This window comes from Neophocaena asiaeorientalis, unplaced genomic scaffold, assembly GCF_003031525.2.
Source record: "Neophocaena asiaeorientalis asiaeorientalis breed wild unplaced genomic scaffold, Neophocaena_asiaeorientalis_V1.1 scaffold134, whole genome shotgun sequence".
NCBI lineage: Eukaryota > Metazoa > Chordata > Mammalia > Artiodactyla > Phocoenidae > Neophocaena > Neophocaena asiaeorientalis.
This window is the reverse complement of record NW_020185339.1, coordinates 27874047-27892110: the sequence shown is the minus strand read 5'-3', so window position 1 is coordinate 27892110 and position 18064 is coordinate 27874047. Positions and strand designations below refer to the sequence as shown.

The 18064-nt window shown below is 41.5% G+C and overlaps 1 protein-coding gene and 1 pseudogene across 4 annotated transcripts in view; both read left to right on the top strand.

Annotated features, from left to right (window-relative positions):
• The window catches only part of DIP2B (DIP2 acetate--CoA ligase B (putative)), a 235873-nt gene that overhangs the window by 70129 nt on the left and 147680 nt on the right, over nt 1–18064 (top strand). The window lies entirely within an intron of this gene.
• On the top strand, nt 6509–7006 carry LOC112394036 (40S ribosomal protein S2 pseudogene; annotated as a pseudogene). Its single transcript, XR_003002082.1, has one exon. The product of XR_003002082.1 is annotated as a 40S ribosomal protein S2 pseudogene (transcript).

Below are 18064 nucleotides of genomic sequence, written 5' to 3'. Positions count from 1 at the left end.
TTAACTGCTTTACTATTTTAGTAGATTGTAAGGATAGCAAAATGACTCTGACCCAGTTCTTGTCCACAAAGAGCTCACAGTCTAATCAGGAGCTGACTTGTAATGAAAAGGAGATTAAAGTTTGATTCTATGTTGAGGTAAATGATAATAGGAGTATGAAAAGAAAATGCCATGGCAACATAGGGGAGAGGTTGGGGAAAGGGTTTGCCAGGAAAAGCCTCACAGAGAATATATTATTGTTGGCAGCCCCTTGAATGACTTTGGCTGTAAGTAGATGGGAGTTCAATTCTCTGTGACCCTTGGAACCTAGGCCTTTTAATTATTCATAAATAACTTAAGCATACATCTAGGACTGGGAATTTATTTAAAAGATGCATCTGTCTTTCTAGTTTAAACTTCAGTTTAACTAGTCCTTTAGGAATAGGCATTTAAGGTTGCAGCTGTATGGCAGCATTACAGATGTTTGCTCTTCAGAGTCCCTTATAACACAGTTACAGTTATCCTGCTTTGCTTAGGTTGCCCTTTCCTTTTTAACAAAAAATATTTCTCATTTGTCTTCATTCAGTCCGTATAAACAAAGCAAAACTTTTAAAAAAAATCAGAAACTTGGATCTACTCTACTTTTACATCCTCATGTGTCTTCCTTTTCTCTTCAACACTAAGATGTCCATCACATGCTGATACACAAATATTACCCCCAGATTAAGATCGTAGTCGCGTCAAACTTTGCTGAGTAATATATGGCTGCTTTTTAAAAGAAATATACCTTTACAAAGGAGATTCTGGTTTTTTTCATTTATATATTATGAAGTTAAGGTATATTTCCTAGAAAAAATATTTTGCTGTAAGCAGAACTGAAAGCATTTGCTAGGAGAGAGTTAAGGGTTGCTAAACTCGAGGCATGCAGGATTGGTGGTGAGCCGAGAATGCTTTCACAACAGTTTGATTCAGCAAACATTTACTGAATGCTGTGGTCAAAGCATTGCTGCTAGACCCTCTGACGGGTCAGAAAATGAACATAGGCTCTGTTTTGAAGGATCTTCCAATTTACTGCATTGTTTCTGAGTCTCCTCTGTTCCATTCTCCATCTTTGCCATTTCCCAGATAATGAAAATTAGAGCTGTGATTTATCAATTCTGTAAACTGGAAAGGCTATAAAATTAGTTTGCTTAAAATGTTGGTTGCTGGTTCTCCGTAGTGCTGCCAGTATTTAAAATAACGGAAAATATTTGGTGTCTCCTTCCGCAAATTAACATTTCCATGAGTGGCTGCTTTTCATAGAGCATCTTGAGCCAGCCCGTCTCGTGCTGTGAGTCTTCATTGACAGTATTAAATCAGATCTGAGCAGCTCTAGGAGACAGTTGAGAGTTTGAGAATATGCCCAGTGTCAGCATCTTGGCTAGAGTGTGCTGTGAAACAAAGAAAACTCTTGGCACCCAGTAAGTGGTTAGGCATGTACCATTCTATGTGTGAGCTCCAATAAATAAAGCAACGTAGGGCATTCCGTGCTTTCATTTGGGCAGAACTAAATGGTTAAGTGTCCTTTTAGGCTTTCCACTAAGTCTGTCCCAGGCAGTCAGCACATAATCCAGAAGATGTAAAATCTTCAAATACAGCCACTTATCTTTATTATGTAGAGCTCTGTGCTGGGTGCTTCAGGCTGTAAAGAGACAAGACTGAGTACCTGTCAAGTAGCTTACAGACTGAGTAGCACCCTGGTCTAGCTGTTCCACCTGTCATCCCACTACAGGTCCATTTTTTCCTGGCCTACCCTGGTCTGTAGCCACCTACCACTTGGTGTTGACCCATCATCATTCAGTATGGTTATTCCAACACAATCTCTATAACCTATCCTGAATGTAGAGTGGGTATTGGAAACAGTAGAAGAGATGGGCCTTGATCCCTGGACAGGGTCTGCAGTGATTGGTGAAGCCCATTGTAGCGCTATTCACTTGAGGTACTGCTTCAGGGCCATTTTATTTTTCTGACTGAGTCCTATGATTGTCATGGAACAGGCAGAACCCAGATAGGAAGCAGTCTTTAAAAATGGTTAGCCCAATTTTGTTTACGTTTCCTTTTTCTACAGTGTGTATTTTTCCTTCCTCAAACTAAAAATAGCACAATGTAGTGTATAATAGTGTGGGGTTATTTGCATGAAATCACTAAATTCATTTATTCAAATAATTGGTCTTCTCAAGTATTTTTAAAGTGACCAGGGATAAATATTTATGAATTACATTTAAGTACTTGGAGGGTATTTTGGAAATGTGTTTTTCTTAAGAATAGATTTGTGCTATGGTTTCCTTGACTATGTTTGATGATATTAAGAGTTCTTGGAAATTTTTTCCAAAATCTTGCAATTTGAAAGTGGGTGGAGTGTTTGGAATTAATTTCAGCTGTAATTATATCTTTAATGGTGGTAGTCTCTTGCCTGTTTCATATTATAACAAATGAGAAGTACAGCACCCTCATCATCAAAATACTTGAGAAACTTGCATCTAAAAGGAAGATGGGGAACTAGTACAACCTGTTTAGAAGTCTTGAGTTATTTTACTATGATTACACTAAATTAGATTAATTAGATTATATTTATCTAAAGTTAGGTGGTTGTTTACTTAAACCTGGTGTTAAGATCTAGAAAGGAGGGGAGAGCAGTAAAAGCACCTTTCTCCCCCACCAAAGTTTTCAATAAATTGAATAAAAACTAAAGGATTAGCAAATGGTGGCCATAATATTACCTTTATCATTGATAAAGGTGAAGGTAAAGGAAGCAGCTTAATATTAGAGCCAGATTGGCTTGCTAACTAAGTTCCAAAATTAGGCAGACCTACCCCCTGGTCACAAGTAGTGCTGGATTAGTGGAGGCAATATGTGGTATACAAAGCCTCCACCCAACCCAATTCCTATAGGCAGCTCACTCATATGAGGAAGAAGGGCACAACTGGACCATTTATTTTTCCCAGATTTGCCAATCAGATCAGTTGCTTCCCTCCCCAGGATAGAAGCATCTAAGTGGCAAAGAAATGCCAGAGATGTTACAACTGGTAGGGCTCCGTTCACAGAAGGGGACTTCAGAAATGAGGAGTAAGCACTCCCCACTAGCATTTGGCTTCTTCTCCTATGCATGGTTTCCATGAAGAATGCGTTGGTGCCAGGTAGGAAATGGTAGCATAACTAGGCCAGGAGCAAACCTTTGTTTTGAGGAAGAGGCCTTATAACAATTGGCCTCTTGAAAATTATAGCAAACGTTTGTTTACCAGAATCATAGAAATTGTCTGTCCTTAGGCAGCCCTTGCTGCCTTTCTGAAACATCTGTGATTTAGCATGCTTTACTGGGCATTAAATGAAGGCCCACAACTTAGTCTTCTGCTGTCCTTTAGCATTTTAAAATATACTTGCTGTTCTGTCTCTTCTTTGCGTTTTCTTCACAGACTCATTTTGTCTCCTCCCCCAAACCCTAGTGTTTCCCATGATCGTAGCCAACTTTCTTCTCACTTGACACTCTCACCTTGGCTGTCAGCCATTTACACAGTTTTAACTGTTTAGTATCTTGATGATTTCCGAATCTTTATCTCCACCCAGACCTCTGTTCTGAGCTCCATATTTATATGTCCAGCACTCTATTTAACAGTTCCACCTGGGTCATGTGAAACTGACTTATTCTTCCCGCACACTCTCAACTCCATCAGTCAGAAATCCTTGTCTTTTGTCCACAGTCTTTGTGAGTGGCATCTCAGCCTATCCACTAGGTTAGGCCAGAAACATGGGTGTCACCTCAGCAGGCTCTTCCTCTCCTTTATTGCTTACCTCCCAGGTCAGGGGTCAGTATCTGGCCAGAGACCTGTGAGCCAAGAATGGTTGTTACATTTTTAAGTGGTTGTTTAAAATAAGCATATATGTGTATTTGTTACAGAGACCCTATGTTGTCTGCAAAGACTAAGTATTTACTATCTGACCCCTGTTTGAGGCCAGCAAGTCTTATCAGTTCTCCCTCTAAAACATCACTTTTAATTGTTTCTTTCTATCCCCCACCTGCCCCCCAAAATCTCACCTGCCCTGTTTCTCCCTTGGCCTCCTAACTAAGTGTTGTCATATTTCTTTATAAAACACAGAACCTAGTGATGTCCTCTCTTGTTTAAAATCCTGCAGTGTATTTTGCCCTTTTCTCCTGTTTTCTGCCTGCAACCTCTTCAGCCTGTAGGGCTCTGCTCAGTTGTCACCTTTTCCTTAAGCCCACCTGCCTTTTTATGGAGTTATGCCCCTATTCCAACTGGTCTGTACTTCTGTTATTACACATTCTAGATTGTGTTCTGAGAATCCATTCGCCATTCGGTCATCCCTACAACACTGTGCGTACCTGGAGGACAGGTTCCATTTCCTATTCGTTTCTATGTCTTCTTTACCTAGCTGTGTGTGGCATGTCAGAGGACTGTAATGAATTAATGGGTGCTTTAAGAAATAGTTCTTATTCCTAAGAGATGAAAAAATATTAGTAGTCTAAAGATATCATAAATCAGTTTGAGTTGGTAGGCAGGATTTATAACATCTAGACTTTTGATAGAGTCATGCTACATTCTCTTGATTTCTGTTTCATAGCTTTTTCAGTATTACATTTTTAATTTTGAGATAGTTGTAGATTCACATGCAGTTATGAAGAAATAATACCAAGCTATCCCAGTTATCTTTTACCCAGTTCCCCCAATGGTAACATATTGCAAAACTGTAGTACAAGGTCACAACCAGGATATTGGCATTGAGGCAGTCAAGATACAGAACATTTCCATTAACAAGGATCCCTCCTGTTCCCTTTTATAGCCACACCCACTTCCCCTCCCATGGCAGCTTGCCCCTCCCCCATGGCAATCACTAACCTGTTCTCCATTTCTTTTTTTTTTTTTTTTTTTTTTTCTTTTTTTTGCGGTACGTAGGCCTCTCACTGTTGTGGCCTCTCCCGTTGCAGAGCACAGGCTCTGGACACGCAGGCTCAGTGGCCATGGCTCACGGGCCTAGCTGCTCCGCGGCATGTGGGATCTTTCCGGACCAGGGCACGAACCCGTGTCCCCTGCATCGGCAGGCGGACTCTCAACCACTGTGCCACCAGGGAAGCCCCTGTTCTCCATTTCTGCAATTGTCATTTCAAGAATGCTATCTAAGTGGAATCAGAGTATGTAACCTTTTGGGGTTGGATTTTTTTCACTCAGCATAATTCTCTAGAGATTCATCCAGGTTGTTTTGTGTATCAGTAGTTTTCCTTTTTGTTTCTTTTTGTTGCTGAATTTTCATAACTTTTAAAAGATGAAACTCTCCCCTATTTATATATCACTGCAGGTTTTTTTTTTTTTAAGGCTATTTACATTTTTTTCCTCTTGTTCTTTATCTGTAACAGTGGTTTTCAAACTTTGTACTCTTCCCCTGTACTTTTTTTTTTGGCGGTACGCAGGCCTCTCACTGTTGTGGCCTCTCCCGTTGTGGAGCACAGGCTCCGGACACGCAGGCTCAGCAGCCATGGCTCACGGGCCTAGCCGCTCCACGGCATGTGGGATCTTCCCGGACCGGGTCACGAACCCGTGTCCCCTGCATCAGCAGGCGGACTCTCAACCACTGCGCCATCAGGGAAGCCCCAAACTTTGTACTCTTAAATTGAGACTCAAAGAGCCTTTGTTTATATGTGTATTGCATCTATCATTATTTACTTACTACATTATAACTTAAAACTGAAATATTTTAAAAATATTTAATTCACTTAAAATAACAATAAATCTATTACATTCTCATAAGTAATATATTTTCATGAGAAATACCTGTTTTCGTAAACAAAAAACATTTAATGAAAAGAAAAGCACTGTTGTACATTTTTTGTGACTCTAATGTCTGGATTCTCATATCTACTTACTCATTTAATCTGTTATGATAAATTGTTTTGGTTTAAGTATATGAAGAAAATCTGGCCTCACATAGCTATGTAGTTAGAAAAACCAGGAGATAGTCTTATCATATAACTGTGGATAGTCTTCTATGGTACTACACCCAAACTCAAGTGATAGTTTATTAAAGATTAGTTACAGTGTGGGATGGGAAACCAATAACTTTTCATACTGTTACATTAAAATTATAGTTTGAATGGGTCATTAACTTGTGTATGATTTTTTGTTTTTAACATCATGCATTGGTCATTTGGAAAACATTGAATCGCTATGTTAGTTACATCTTCCAAATTGTGACACATTTCATTATACATTGTCAAAAATTATATTTGTTAATCTCACCTTCAGTCTCATAAGAAAAAATGCTGAGTATTGGGAAGCTGTCAATCTCAAGTTTTCTAAAATTTTGATTTTTGCTTTGAAATCACTGTCAGTTCATTGAAGTTTATGATTGTCATTAATGCTGCCAGTAACTGTCTCACTTCATTAATTTTTAAGAACATGTCTGCCATACTCAAGTCTGAAAACCATAGTTTGTTCATCATTTCAAGTAGAAATGGTGTTAAAGTAGAAATGGTGTTTGGGCGTTAAGTGCTCAAAGGAGGTAGCCATTGCCATCTGTGGGGCCATTTTTCTGGCCAGGCTCTCCACCATCCCCATGCGACGAGGCTACTGGGGTAACAAGATTGGCAAGCCCCATACTGTGCCTTGCCAGATGACTGGCCACTGTGGCTCTGTGCTGGTGCGCCTCGTCCCTGCCCCCAGGGGCACTGGCATTGTCTCAGCCCCTATGCCCAAGAAGCTACTGATGATGGCCGGAATTGACCACTGCTACACCTCTGCCAGGGGCTGCACCATCACCCTGGGCAACTTCACCAAGGCCGCTTTTGATGCCATTTCCAAGAACTACAGTTATCTCACTCCTGATTTCTGGAAAGAGATGGTGTTCACCAAGTCTACATATCAGGAATTCACTGACCATCTTGTAAAAGCCCACAGCAGAGTTTCTGTGCAGAGGACCCAGGCTCCAGCTGTAGCGATCACAGAGTTTTATATGAGAAAAATAAAGTGAATGTAGCTGGTTTAAAAAAAAGGCAGTCAGTTCAGCTCACAACTCAGTTATGTAAGTGCTCTTCTTTGAGACAACACAGAATATTAGAAAGGTGTGGACTCAGGGGTCAAAATGTAATAAAACTAGTAACTACCACTGTGAGTGCATGGCCGAAATCACCAACTGTCTTGATTTGTGCTAAGGCTCCAGCCACTTTATTCTCCATTGCTTTTATACCATCAGAGCAAATAATTTAAAAGTGTAAAGTTTGAAATCCATTGTTATAGATAAAGGACAAGAGGTAAAAATTTAAAACAGACTTTCACACGGTAAAAATGGCAAATAATGTCTTAATATATTATTAAGCTATTTTATACTTTGTGGACCTTCGTAAGTTCTTGGGGGACCCCCAGAAGCCCACGGACCACGTTTTGGAGGACCGCTGATTTACAGTAATTTGTGATGACTTATTTCTTTCTCTTTTCTCAGATTTCTTCTGTTTGCCTTTACTTTTGCTGAGATAGACCCTATAGATGCACTGATCTAGGTTGAATACCATTACGGGTCAGAGCTCCACTCTGGACTGGCAGCCTCAGCGTGGGCACTAGGCCAATGCTAGGACTGACCCTGGGCACAAAAGAGAAGACTAGTTCACAGCCTCACCTTGGCCAAGCAACAAGGAAGGGCCATAAACCTGCTAGCCTTGTTGGCTTGCTGTGTGTGCATTCAGAAACTGGTCACATCACATGGACCTGAGTCCAGAGGGAGACATTAACTATGACTACTCAAGTGCTTTCCTTCTGAAGCAGTCTTTCAGGCTCCAGGGTGGGAGAGATTCTCAGGCTAGAAAGGGCCCTCCATAGGTCTATCAGACCTACACACTCTAGTCCCAAATCTTCTGAGTCATATCACAGCCTTTTCATTCTAATTATCTCCAGGAAAGGGCCTCAAGGTTTCCTGGCAGTAATAAACCTTAGGAGTTAAGAAGTTTTTCCTTATGAGTACTCTAGGTGCTCCCTTGTATAACTTAAGTCCATTTTCTTTAGTTTTTAATAAAAATAAAGCGCTAATAACAGTGCTTCTCATGCTATTGCCTTATATTTTGAAGACAATTTAACTTTCTGTATCTTCACTCCAGTCTGCTTGTGCAATTTTTTTCTTCTATTTTTAACACAGTTCCTTTAATCCAGTGGTCCTGAACTGGGGTGATTTTGCCCCCAGGGGACGTTTGGCAATGTCCAGAGACATTTTTGATTGTCAGAACTTGGGGGGATGCTTCTATTATTCTAGTAGATAGAAATCAGAGAGCTTGCCTTCATTTCAGCAAAATCACTCATTATGTTGTTACAGTAAGATTTTCACTGAATTTATATTCAGATGATAGGAGCATCCTACAGGACAGCCTCTATCAACTAAGAATCATCCAGTCCAAAATGTCAATAATACCAGTCTTAAAAGACTGTGTGTTAGTCCTTCCTTGTAATTTGTTAGCTTTTTATTAATTTTTTTCTTGCTGAATTAACAGTTTGATTTTACTTTGCATATTATCTAGAATTGTGGTTTTATTTAGAGAAAGTATTTTGATTATGTTCAGAATAATTAAAGATTTTAGAGGCAGATTACTCTTTTGAATATGACTTATGTTTGTACCTCAGGTCATAATACATCATTAGTTTCTGTACCTGAGTGAACACAACTACCTTGGTACGCGAGCCTCTCACTGCTGTGGCCTCACCCCTTGCAGAGCATAGGCTCCGTACGCTCAGGCTCAGCGGCCATGGCTCACGGGCCCAGCCGCTCCGCAGCATGTGGGATCTTCCCGGGCCGGGGCACGAACCCGTGTCCTCCGCATTGGCAGGCGGACTCTCAACCACTGCGCCACCAGGGAAGCCCCCTGATGACTTTTAAAAATAATTTTTATAGGCCCCAACCAAATCTTAAAAGAACTCTTCTAGAAATTCCTATAATTAACCAGATTTGGGAACCACTGAAACAGATATGTATTCATAAGCTAGGAAACTTTTAGGACAGCTAGTGCAAAGAGAAAACGTTCTTTGTGGCTCTCAGAGATAATATCCACCCTACTGGGCAACCAGTTCTGTCAGTGAAACCAGTCAAGTAACCCTCCCATTGACAAGGTGGAACTGGAGCAGCGGTGTCCAATAAGATTGTGGCTCTTTCCAGTCATATGGTGTCCAGTTCATTTTATTTGCCACAAGTTTGGTTTTAGAAGGGGGTGGTGAAAAGAGATGAGGGAGGCGATAGAGGAGAATTGCTAGTAGAATCGAAGAAATATGATCTACCTTATATCTCAGGAGGGGAATTACTCAGTGCTGACTTCTCTTCCGTAGCATTCATTTGCTACCCACATTCACCACAGTGGTTAAGTGTTCTTAAAAGCTACTTCTGGTATAAATTAACCTAACCAAGGCAGCAGGGGCACTGACTGGGAAGCACAGAGGGCTGTCTAGTCCATTCCCACCGTCAAGGATCCTCTAGCCTTGGTCCTTGACTTCTTTTGGCTAAAAGAGAAGTTAATGAAGGTGAGCTTGTTTGTTGGGGTGGTTCCAAGAGCTGTGGAGATGAGACAGTTGTTGAGGAAGGAAAGAAAAGATGGTCACTTTTATTTTACTTTTTCTTTTCCTTTTCATTTTTGAGACCGAAATGTTGCCTTTAATAGTGATCGAGGCAGAGCTTACTGTGGGAGCCGGTGAGCCTGAAGCTGAACCCCCAAGTCGGACAGTAGTGTATAGGCTGCAGGGGGACCTGGGCAGTGGGGCAGGCTTGATCCAACAAAACAGACGAGAGAAGGATGGTGACTTTTGAAATAAGGCGAATTTTGTTTGGAAGGATAATAGCTTCTTTTCCTGATTAGTTAGTTGTTAAGCAAACTAGAATTTTGGAAATGAAAAAAGAAAAACAACTATGAAATTTGGAATATTAGTTTATATTGGAAGCATAAAATAAATATTGGTTGTATTTTAGTGTTCTGGATTTCTTTTATTATTTGTTTTTACTTTTTTAATTAGAGATTTTCAAACATATACCAGAGTAGAGAGACTAGTATAGGGAATCTTCATGTACCAATCACCCCAATATCAACAGTTACCAACACATGGCCAGTCTGATCTCATCTGTACCCTAACCTGCTTTCTCCCACCCCCTCCAATTATTTTAAAGTGTATCAAGCATCAGTATGTAATTTTATCCAGAAATATGTAAGATATTCAGTCTGTGGTCACATTTCCCCTGATTATATAATTTCTTTTTTGTCTCTTTGGTTTGTTGTCTGGTCTCTTTTTTAAAGATGCTGGTGATCAGATGATTGAATCAAATCCTGGGAATGTGTAGAGAGTCCATAATATTCTATTTTGGTGAGGGGGGCGGCATTTACTTATATTGGACCAGTGATTTCCAAAGATGATATTACAAATCTAATTCCTGGTATAAATTTGAATAACAAATCAACTGAAGGAAATATTTACCCTGTACAGAAAATGTTACTAAAATTCCACGTAGACATAACCCCAGCCTGAAATGGGCTTCATCACTGCCAGGAAGCCCAGCTGTTAAGTTTGCTTTCTCAGGTTCTAAGAAGACTATTTCGTACCTTTCCCTCAAACCTCATAGACTTCTGTTCTCTCAGCTGATGGCTTTGTTTGATGCTTCTCTGAGAAAATAGAAATCTGTCCAGAGGGACACCCTCATCTGCCCTCCACCACATCTAGAGATTTTTTGGCAGCTGGGCCACTCTTCTCTCATTTCCCTCCAGTTGGTTATAATGTAGCAAGCGCTTGTTTCTCCCCCCGCCCCCACCCCCCGCCATTACAGTCCTTTCCTTTCTGCTGAGTGTCTCACCCCCTTCACAGGGACCTTGCCACTTCTGTGGTCCCCCATCTCCCTCTTCCATCTTCAGGCTCTCCCTGTCTGCTAGAGCATCCCTGTTAGTGTACAGATACGCTCTGGTGCACTCTGTCTCTAGAATTAAATTGTCCCTTGTTAAATCCACCTCTGTCGATACTTAGTGACCTGCTTTCTCTCCCCTTCACAGCTCTTTTCAAAAGAGTTGTCTGTTCTCTCTTCTACTTTTTTTTCTCTTCCGTTCACTCTTTAAACCACTCATTACTGGCTCCATTCCTTACTTCACTGAAACCGTTCTTGCCAAGAGCACCCAGGTCCTCTGCAATGGAATCTAGTTGTTTTCTTTCTGTCTCATAGACCAGCCCTCCTTCTCTTTTACTGCCTCCCCTTGCCCTGTGTGACCTCTAAGTGCTGGCATGCCTCCAGGCTCAGTTTTGGGCCTCGCTTCTCTTTATTTGTACTCCTTCCCGCGGTGATTTCACTCACTCCTGTGGCTTTAAATACCATCTTTATGCTGATGACTCGTAACTATGTATTGCAGCCCAGACCTGTCCTCTGAATTCCACCTAGAGATCGGTAACCTATGACTCAGGCTTCATGGGTGCAAAAGACAGTTCTGGCTTTTCCCCTTCAATCCTTTTTCATTTCAGTAAGTAGATCCTGATACACCCAATTGCACAAGTCAGAAACTTGGGAATCATCTTAAATCCTCCCTGTCTCCATCCAGCCAATCAACATGTCTTATCAATTCTACCTTAGTACATATCTCAAGTACATTCACCTCTCTCCATCTGCGTTTCACCACTAAATCACTGTTATTTCTCAACTGGAAAACTACTTGAGTTTCCTAATTGGTTCCTCTGCTTTCGTGTTTGTCTTCCATACACTATTCTCCTCACAACAGGTACATTGCTCTATAAAAAACACTTAACCACATTATGTAACTCCTTGCTTAGTCCTTAATGATGGCATTTCATGTAGAATAAATTATTGACTCCTCACCATAGCCTTCAGCGTCCTGCCTGCTTCTCCAGCCTCATCGACTGCTTTCCCCTCCCTCATTATGGAGGGCTACCTTGTCCCTTTCACACCAGGATCTTTCATGCCCCAGGGCCTTGACACTCACTGTTCCTTCTGCATGCACGAATCTGTTCCTGGCTCTTGTCCTTATTTTTCAGGATGCAGCTTAAATGTCACCTCGTCTGAGAGCCCTTTTCTGATCACCCTTCCCAAAGTGGCTACTTGCCCACCTCAGTTTCTTCTTTGTCGCATTATCTGTTTTCTCCAGCAATATTTGTTGAGTGCCTACTCTGTGCCTGACACTGTTCTAGGCACTGGGGCGATAGCAGTGAGTGAGGTAGACACACTCAGGAAGCTTCCATCTAGTGGGAAAACAGACAAACCACAAATATATCATATTCTGACTGTGATCTGTGCCGTGTAGACAAATGAAGCAGGTGGAGTGAAGTGAGGGATGCTGTTCTAGACAGTGGTTAGAGGAGGAGACATTTTGACAGGGATTCCAGTGAAGTGAGAGAGCATCATCTTGGGTATTTACTTGCTTCTTTTCTGGAAGTATATCTAGAAATATAAGCTCTAAGAAGTCAGGGACCTCACCTGTTCACCGCAGTTCCTGAAACCTAGCACGGTGCCCGGCCTTCGGCAAATACTTACCAATGAATAAATGACCTTTAGGTTCCCACATAATCATGGCATTCTGTGAACCAGTGCATTCTAGATGTGGCCCACTTACCTTGTCTCTGTGAGCTTCAGTCTTTTCATGTGTTCAGTGAGGGAATCCACCTCAGGGAGTGATCTCTAAAGACTGCCAACCTCACTGTGGATGCTGTGGGAGCTTTAGTCTTTTCATGTGTTCAGTGAGGATCCACCTCAGGGAGTGATCTCTAAAGACTGCCAGCCTCACTGTGGATGATCGTGTACTCTGTTCCTGGTTTCACCGAAATGGTAAAAAGATTGCAAAAGAGTTGAGCATTCACGTTAAAACGAGATTTGCATTTAAAAAGTTATGTCAGCTACAGTCCTGAGTAGAATGGCCTAGAGGAGGCAAGAGGGTGGATTATTTGGAGGATGTGGAGGGGCTGGGGCAGGTCCAGGCAGGAGCTGATGGTGGCCTGGACTCAAGAGGTGGCCACAGAGATAAGGGAGAATGCTGAAGAAATGGTGGGACTTTCCCAAACTTGCACAGAATTGAGGCAAGAACCCAGACTTCATAATCCAGAACTTTCACTCTTCTCTTGATACTTAAAAAAAAAAAAAAAAAAAAAGTCTTCGGGAATTCCCTGGTGGTTCAGTGGTTAGGACTCTCTTCATAATCCAGAACTTTCTCTTTTTTTTTTATTCTTAAAAAAAAAAAAAAAAAAAAAAGTCTTCGGGAATTCCCTGGTGGTTCAGTGGTTAGGACTCCATGCTTTCACTGCCGAGGGCCCGAGGTCAATCCCTGGTCGGGGAACTAAGATCCTGCAAGCCGCGTTGATGGGCCGAAGAAAAAACAGTCTCGACGTCAGCCTCATAGAAAGTTGGAATGTATGAATATGTGTGATGCCAGTGAGTTATTTAAAACAAAGACTGCTTTTTAAAAAATATTATTATAGACATCTAAATCAGAATTTGCCTACATGAAAATGTGCTTTTGCTTATTGTATGTGCATCTTTGGGCAAATTCTCAGGAAAGAATTTGGAAAACAGGAGAGGGAGTGATATTTTCACTATATGTATATCTTTTGTATCTTTGGATTTTGAACCACGGGTGAATGTAAGATAAAAGTAAGTAGTGGGCTTCCCTGGTGGCACAGTGGTTGAGAGTCCGCCTGCCGATGCACGGGACGTGGGTTCGTGCCCCAGTCCGGGAAGATCTCACATGCTGCGGAGCAGCTGGTCCCGTGAGCCATGGCCGCTGAGCCTGCGCATCCGGAGCCTGTGCTCCGCAACGGGAGAGGCCACAACAGTGAGAGGCCCGCGTACCGCAAAAAAAATAAAATAAAATAAAAATAAGTAGCAAGGCTTCCATGGTGGCGCAGTGGTTAAGAATCCGCCTGCCAATGCAAGGGACACAGGTTCAAGCCCTGGTCTGGGAAGATCCCACATGACGCAGAGCAGCTAAGCCCATGTGCCACAACTGCTGAGCCTGCACTCTAGAGCCCGTGAGCCACAACTACTGAGCCTGCATGCCACAACTACTGAGCCCGCATGCCACAACTACTGAAGCCCGGGCGCCTAGAGCCCATACTCCACAACAAGAGAAGCCACCACAGTGAGAAGCCTGTGTACTGTAATGAAGAGTAGCCCCTGCTCACCACAACTAGAGAAAAGCCTGTGTGCAACAACAAAGACCCAATGCAGCCATAAATAAATAAGTAGATAGATAGATAAATAAATAAAAAGTAAGTAGTATACATTAGGTAAAACTGAAGCCTGTCTGCTCTGAGGTTTTTCTCTTCCAGATGCAGACACTTTGTTTTCACACGTGTGCACCTTCACTCCAGTCTTCACTCCAGTTGGAAGTATATGTAAAGCCAGCTCGCTTCTAGATAAAATAGGAGCTTGGCACAAAGTCAGGGGCCCCTTCTCTCTTCTCGTACCCTTTTCCTGTCCTCATACTAATGTATTTGTTTAGCATGTACAGCGTGATGGTTTAATATATGTATTCCCTTGTCCTTTTAGATTCTGTGGATGTTCTCTTATTGACTCTGCACACCCTTTAGACCTCTTGTTTCACCCTTCACTTGCTTATATAGATCTTATTAAAATATTTACATGATGACTAATTAAAGTTGCTTTTTACACCTTCTTATGACTTGGTAGGTCACCCCTCTCACCTCTTCCCTCTCCCACAAAGACCATCAGAACCTTGGCAGGTAGCTAGGGATTCCCTGGGATTTGGGGCAGCAGTGGGAGAGGGGGTGCCCGACCTAGGGTAGTGCTGACTCCCTGCTTACAGCTTGCAGTTCAGCTCTGCTCCCTAGATCCCAGTGCCCCTGGTACCAGCTCTCCCCTCTTCATCCTTTCTTTAAAAAATTAATTAATTAATTTTGGCTGCATTGGGTCTTCGTTGTTGCATGCAGGCTATCTCTAGTTGCAGTCAGCAGGGGCTACTCTTCGTTGCAGTGCGTGAGTTTCTCTTGCGGTGGCTTCTCTTGTTGCGGAGCACGGGCTCTAAGCATGTGGGCTTCAGTAGTTATGGCACGTGGGCTCAGTAGTTGTGGCACACAGGCTTAGTTGCTCTGTGGTATGTGCGATATTCCGAGACCAGGGCTCGAACCCATGTCCCCTGCATTGGCAGGCGGATTCTTAACCACTGCACCACCAGGGAAGTCCCTCTTCATCCTTGATGTGAAGGCAAAAGTGACTCCAGGCTCTCCACCAATTCTTCCTGGTCCCTCCCACCAGGCCCTTTGTTCCTTATGTCCCCATGTTTCTCTTCCTCTGCATCTTGGCACCTTTCTTCTGTTCAACAGTTTTCTGTAAATTTTTTTTCTTTTTCTTTTCATTTTTAAAAAAAATAATTTGATTTCAGTTCCAAAAAATGAATGCATGAAGAAAGGAAGGAAGGAAGAAAAAGAAAGAAGGAAAGAGAAAGAAAGGAAGGAAGGAGGAAAGGAGGAAGGAAAATTATTTACTTTTTGCCCTCCCTCCCCTTCTTTTGGATACCTGCCCTATTAGAGGTTATGGAGGTATCTTCGATGAGAAGGGAATATTTTTCATGGGACAGTTTGTTAGGTTGTGTCCAAAATAAGACTAACATCTTATTTTAAGTAGCAGAGGTGCATAGAAGTGATTTATGCCAGATTGTGATCACCTAGGAAGTTGCCAATACTGTAGTACTAGTTAAGCCCTAGTCTCTCTATTTTCAGGTTTTCTTCCTCTCCGTAGTGTCTCCTGTACTCTGAGATCTTATGTGGAAGCAACAACTCTAAAAATACTTTGACCATTTCCAGTTCATTTTCAAAAGCTAGAAATCCACATAAACCTTGCCTGCCACTCGTGCTTCTCTATTCTGCTCTTCCCACCGGTTCTCTTAAGTTTTCCAATTACTTGCCACATACTGCAAGCATTCTGCCTGCATTTCTGTTTTGAGGTCCATCAGAGAGTAGAGGGACAAGCTGTATTATACTTTAAACTCTGTCCTAGTTGTGTTTGAAAACAAGGTATAGGAAAGAAATTTTGAAGAAAATTATCTCTTGGGACCATTGGCTTTTATAAAAATGTAATCTGTAGGCTTAGAATTTATTTTGGTAGCTACAGAGTACTGATGAATGAAAGCAAAGCTAGACTTATATGTTGTTACCCTGATCCACCCCTCCCCCAAGAAAACCAACCTTGAAATAACACATTGGTGAAACAGCTTTAGAAATTGTTTTGTTAGTATTTCTACTGTATTGTGCTTACACAAGATATTCAGAGTTCCGAATGGATGTACAGTAGTTATTTCCTTACTAGTCACTTCACTGAAGATCAGGAGGACCTTTTTCAGGGAATGCTATCTGAATAAGGTACCTTTCTGTCCCTCTACTGTGTGGGGAACAGGCACCTTTAACAAGACCATGGTAGCTAGAATTCCATCTTAATCCAGCTGCTGGGTTATATGTGTATGGCCGCTGCTGTCCATCTGGGTGTTGTGCCTGTTTCTAGAGAACGTTTTAAGTGTAGAGGGTGGAGTGGGGACTGGTGAAGTCAAGTGATGTATAAGGGAAAATCTCTTAACGTTCAGAATTTGTATTATTTGTATTAAAGGTGAGGACCTTTAAAGTCATTTGATTTAATGAAGTGATTGGAAGTGTCTTATTGATTTAAAATTGTGATAATCCTGCTGGTTGCCTTAAAATGACAAGTAATCGCTGTAGTGCGCTATTTTCCATGACGTAAGGTAAAACTGATGGGTTATAGAGTGCGGTTTTCTCTAGGGTGATAAGAAACATTGTTTCTGAAAACATAAGAGACTGAGCTGAGACTTGGAATGATGAGAGGGAACCATTTTATGAGAAAGTCTAGGGAAGGTGTGTTTCAGGCACAGGAAGTGATTGGTTTAGGGATCCTCAGAATCGATGTATTTGAGGAACTGCAAAGGGTGTGAGGTTGGTGAATTAGAAGAGTGGTGATGGGATCCGTAGATACGGGTGAACAGGGGCCAGATACTATAGGCTCTTTTGGGCCAGAGGAAGATTCTTCATGTTACCTAAATTTTAAACAATTGAGTGAATTAGGACCTCCAGGAAGAAAAATTAGAAGAGGTTAAGAGGAGAAACGTGAATATAACAGTGCAAATATGTGCTAATCAGGAGCTAATTATTTTCTAAGATTCTCATGCTGCTCTTTTTTCTCTCTTTGTTCTTCCTTGCAACTGTTGAAAGCAAGGTGGTGGAGTAGATAGGCAGAGTAACATTTACAGCATGGTTTCCTTCTCTCTTTAAAGATGGCATTTGTCACCCCACTGGAGGAATGATTGAGGTTCACGGTTGTGGCCCAAGGAGTGACTCATTGGGTTAATTGTTACAGCACCTGCTACTAGAGGATCATTATTGTGATCATTATTTCCAGTGAAAGCACTTCTTTTAAAACAGGAATTTAGACTTTAATATAAAAGTATAGCTTGATCAAGTTTTGATGTTATAAAATTTTAGCTTGTTTATGGACCAGAACTCACATAGGAAATTCCTTTTACAAGTTAGGTATGCCATCTTTTCAAATAGTAGGAACTAAATCATTTGTCTCATTTCTCCATGAAGGCCAAGAAGCTGGGGGCTAAATTTAATGCCCAGTTGTTGAACCTGAAGCTATTCTAAGATTTTATTATATTGATTTTTTTTTCTTTCTGTGTATCCATCTGGTGTGTGTTATTTTAAATCTTTTCTTTCTTCTTTTTTTTTCTTTCTCTCTTTAGCAGGCAACTAAATTTCAGTCTGAGCTAAACCTGAGTTTTACACTTCTCCTACAACCTTTCTCAACCTTTCTACTCTTGCTGGAATTAAAACCCATACACTAAGTAGAACTTATGTATAGCCCTAGACTTAATGTCCTGGTATAAGACCAGAGCGAGTTTAGTCTTCTAGAAAGATCAAACATGTTGACTTTATGTTAAACTCAAAGCAGCAGCTCATTAAATATATGTCCCAGTTTTACAAATGATTCCACCCATTTTGCATATGAAAAAGAGCCAGTCAGAAATTAGTGAATCACCTAAGGTCACAGATGGAGATGATGTGAAGGCTAC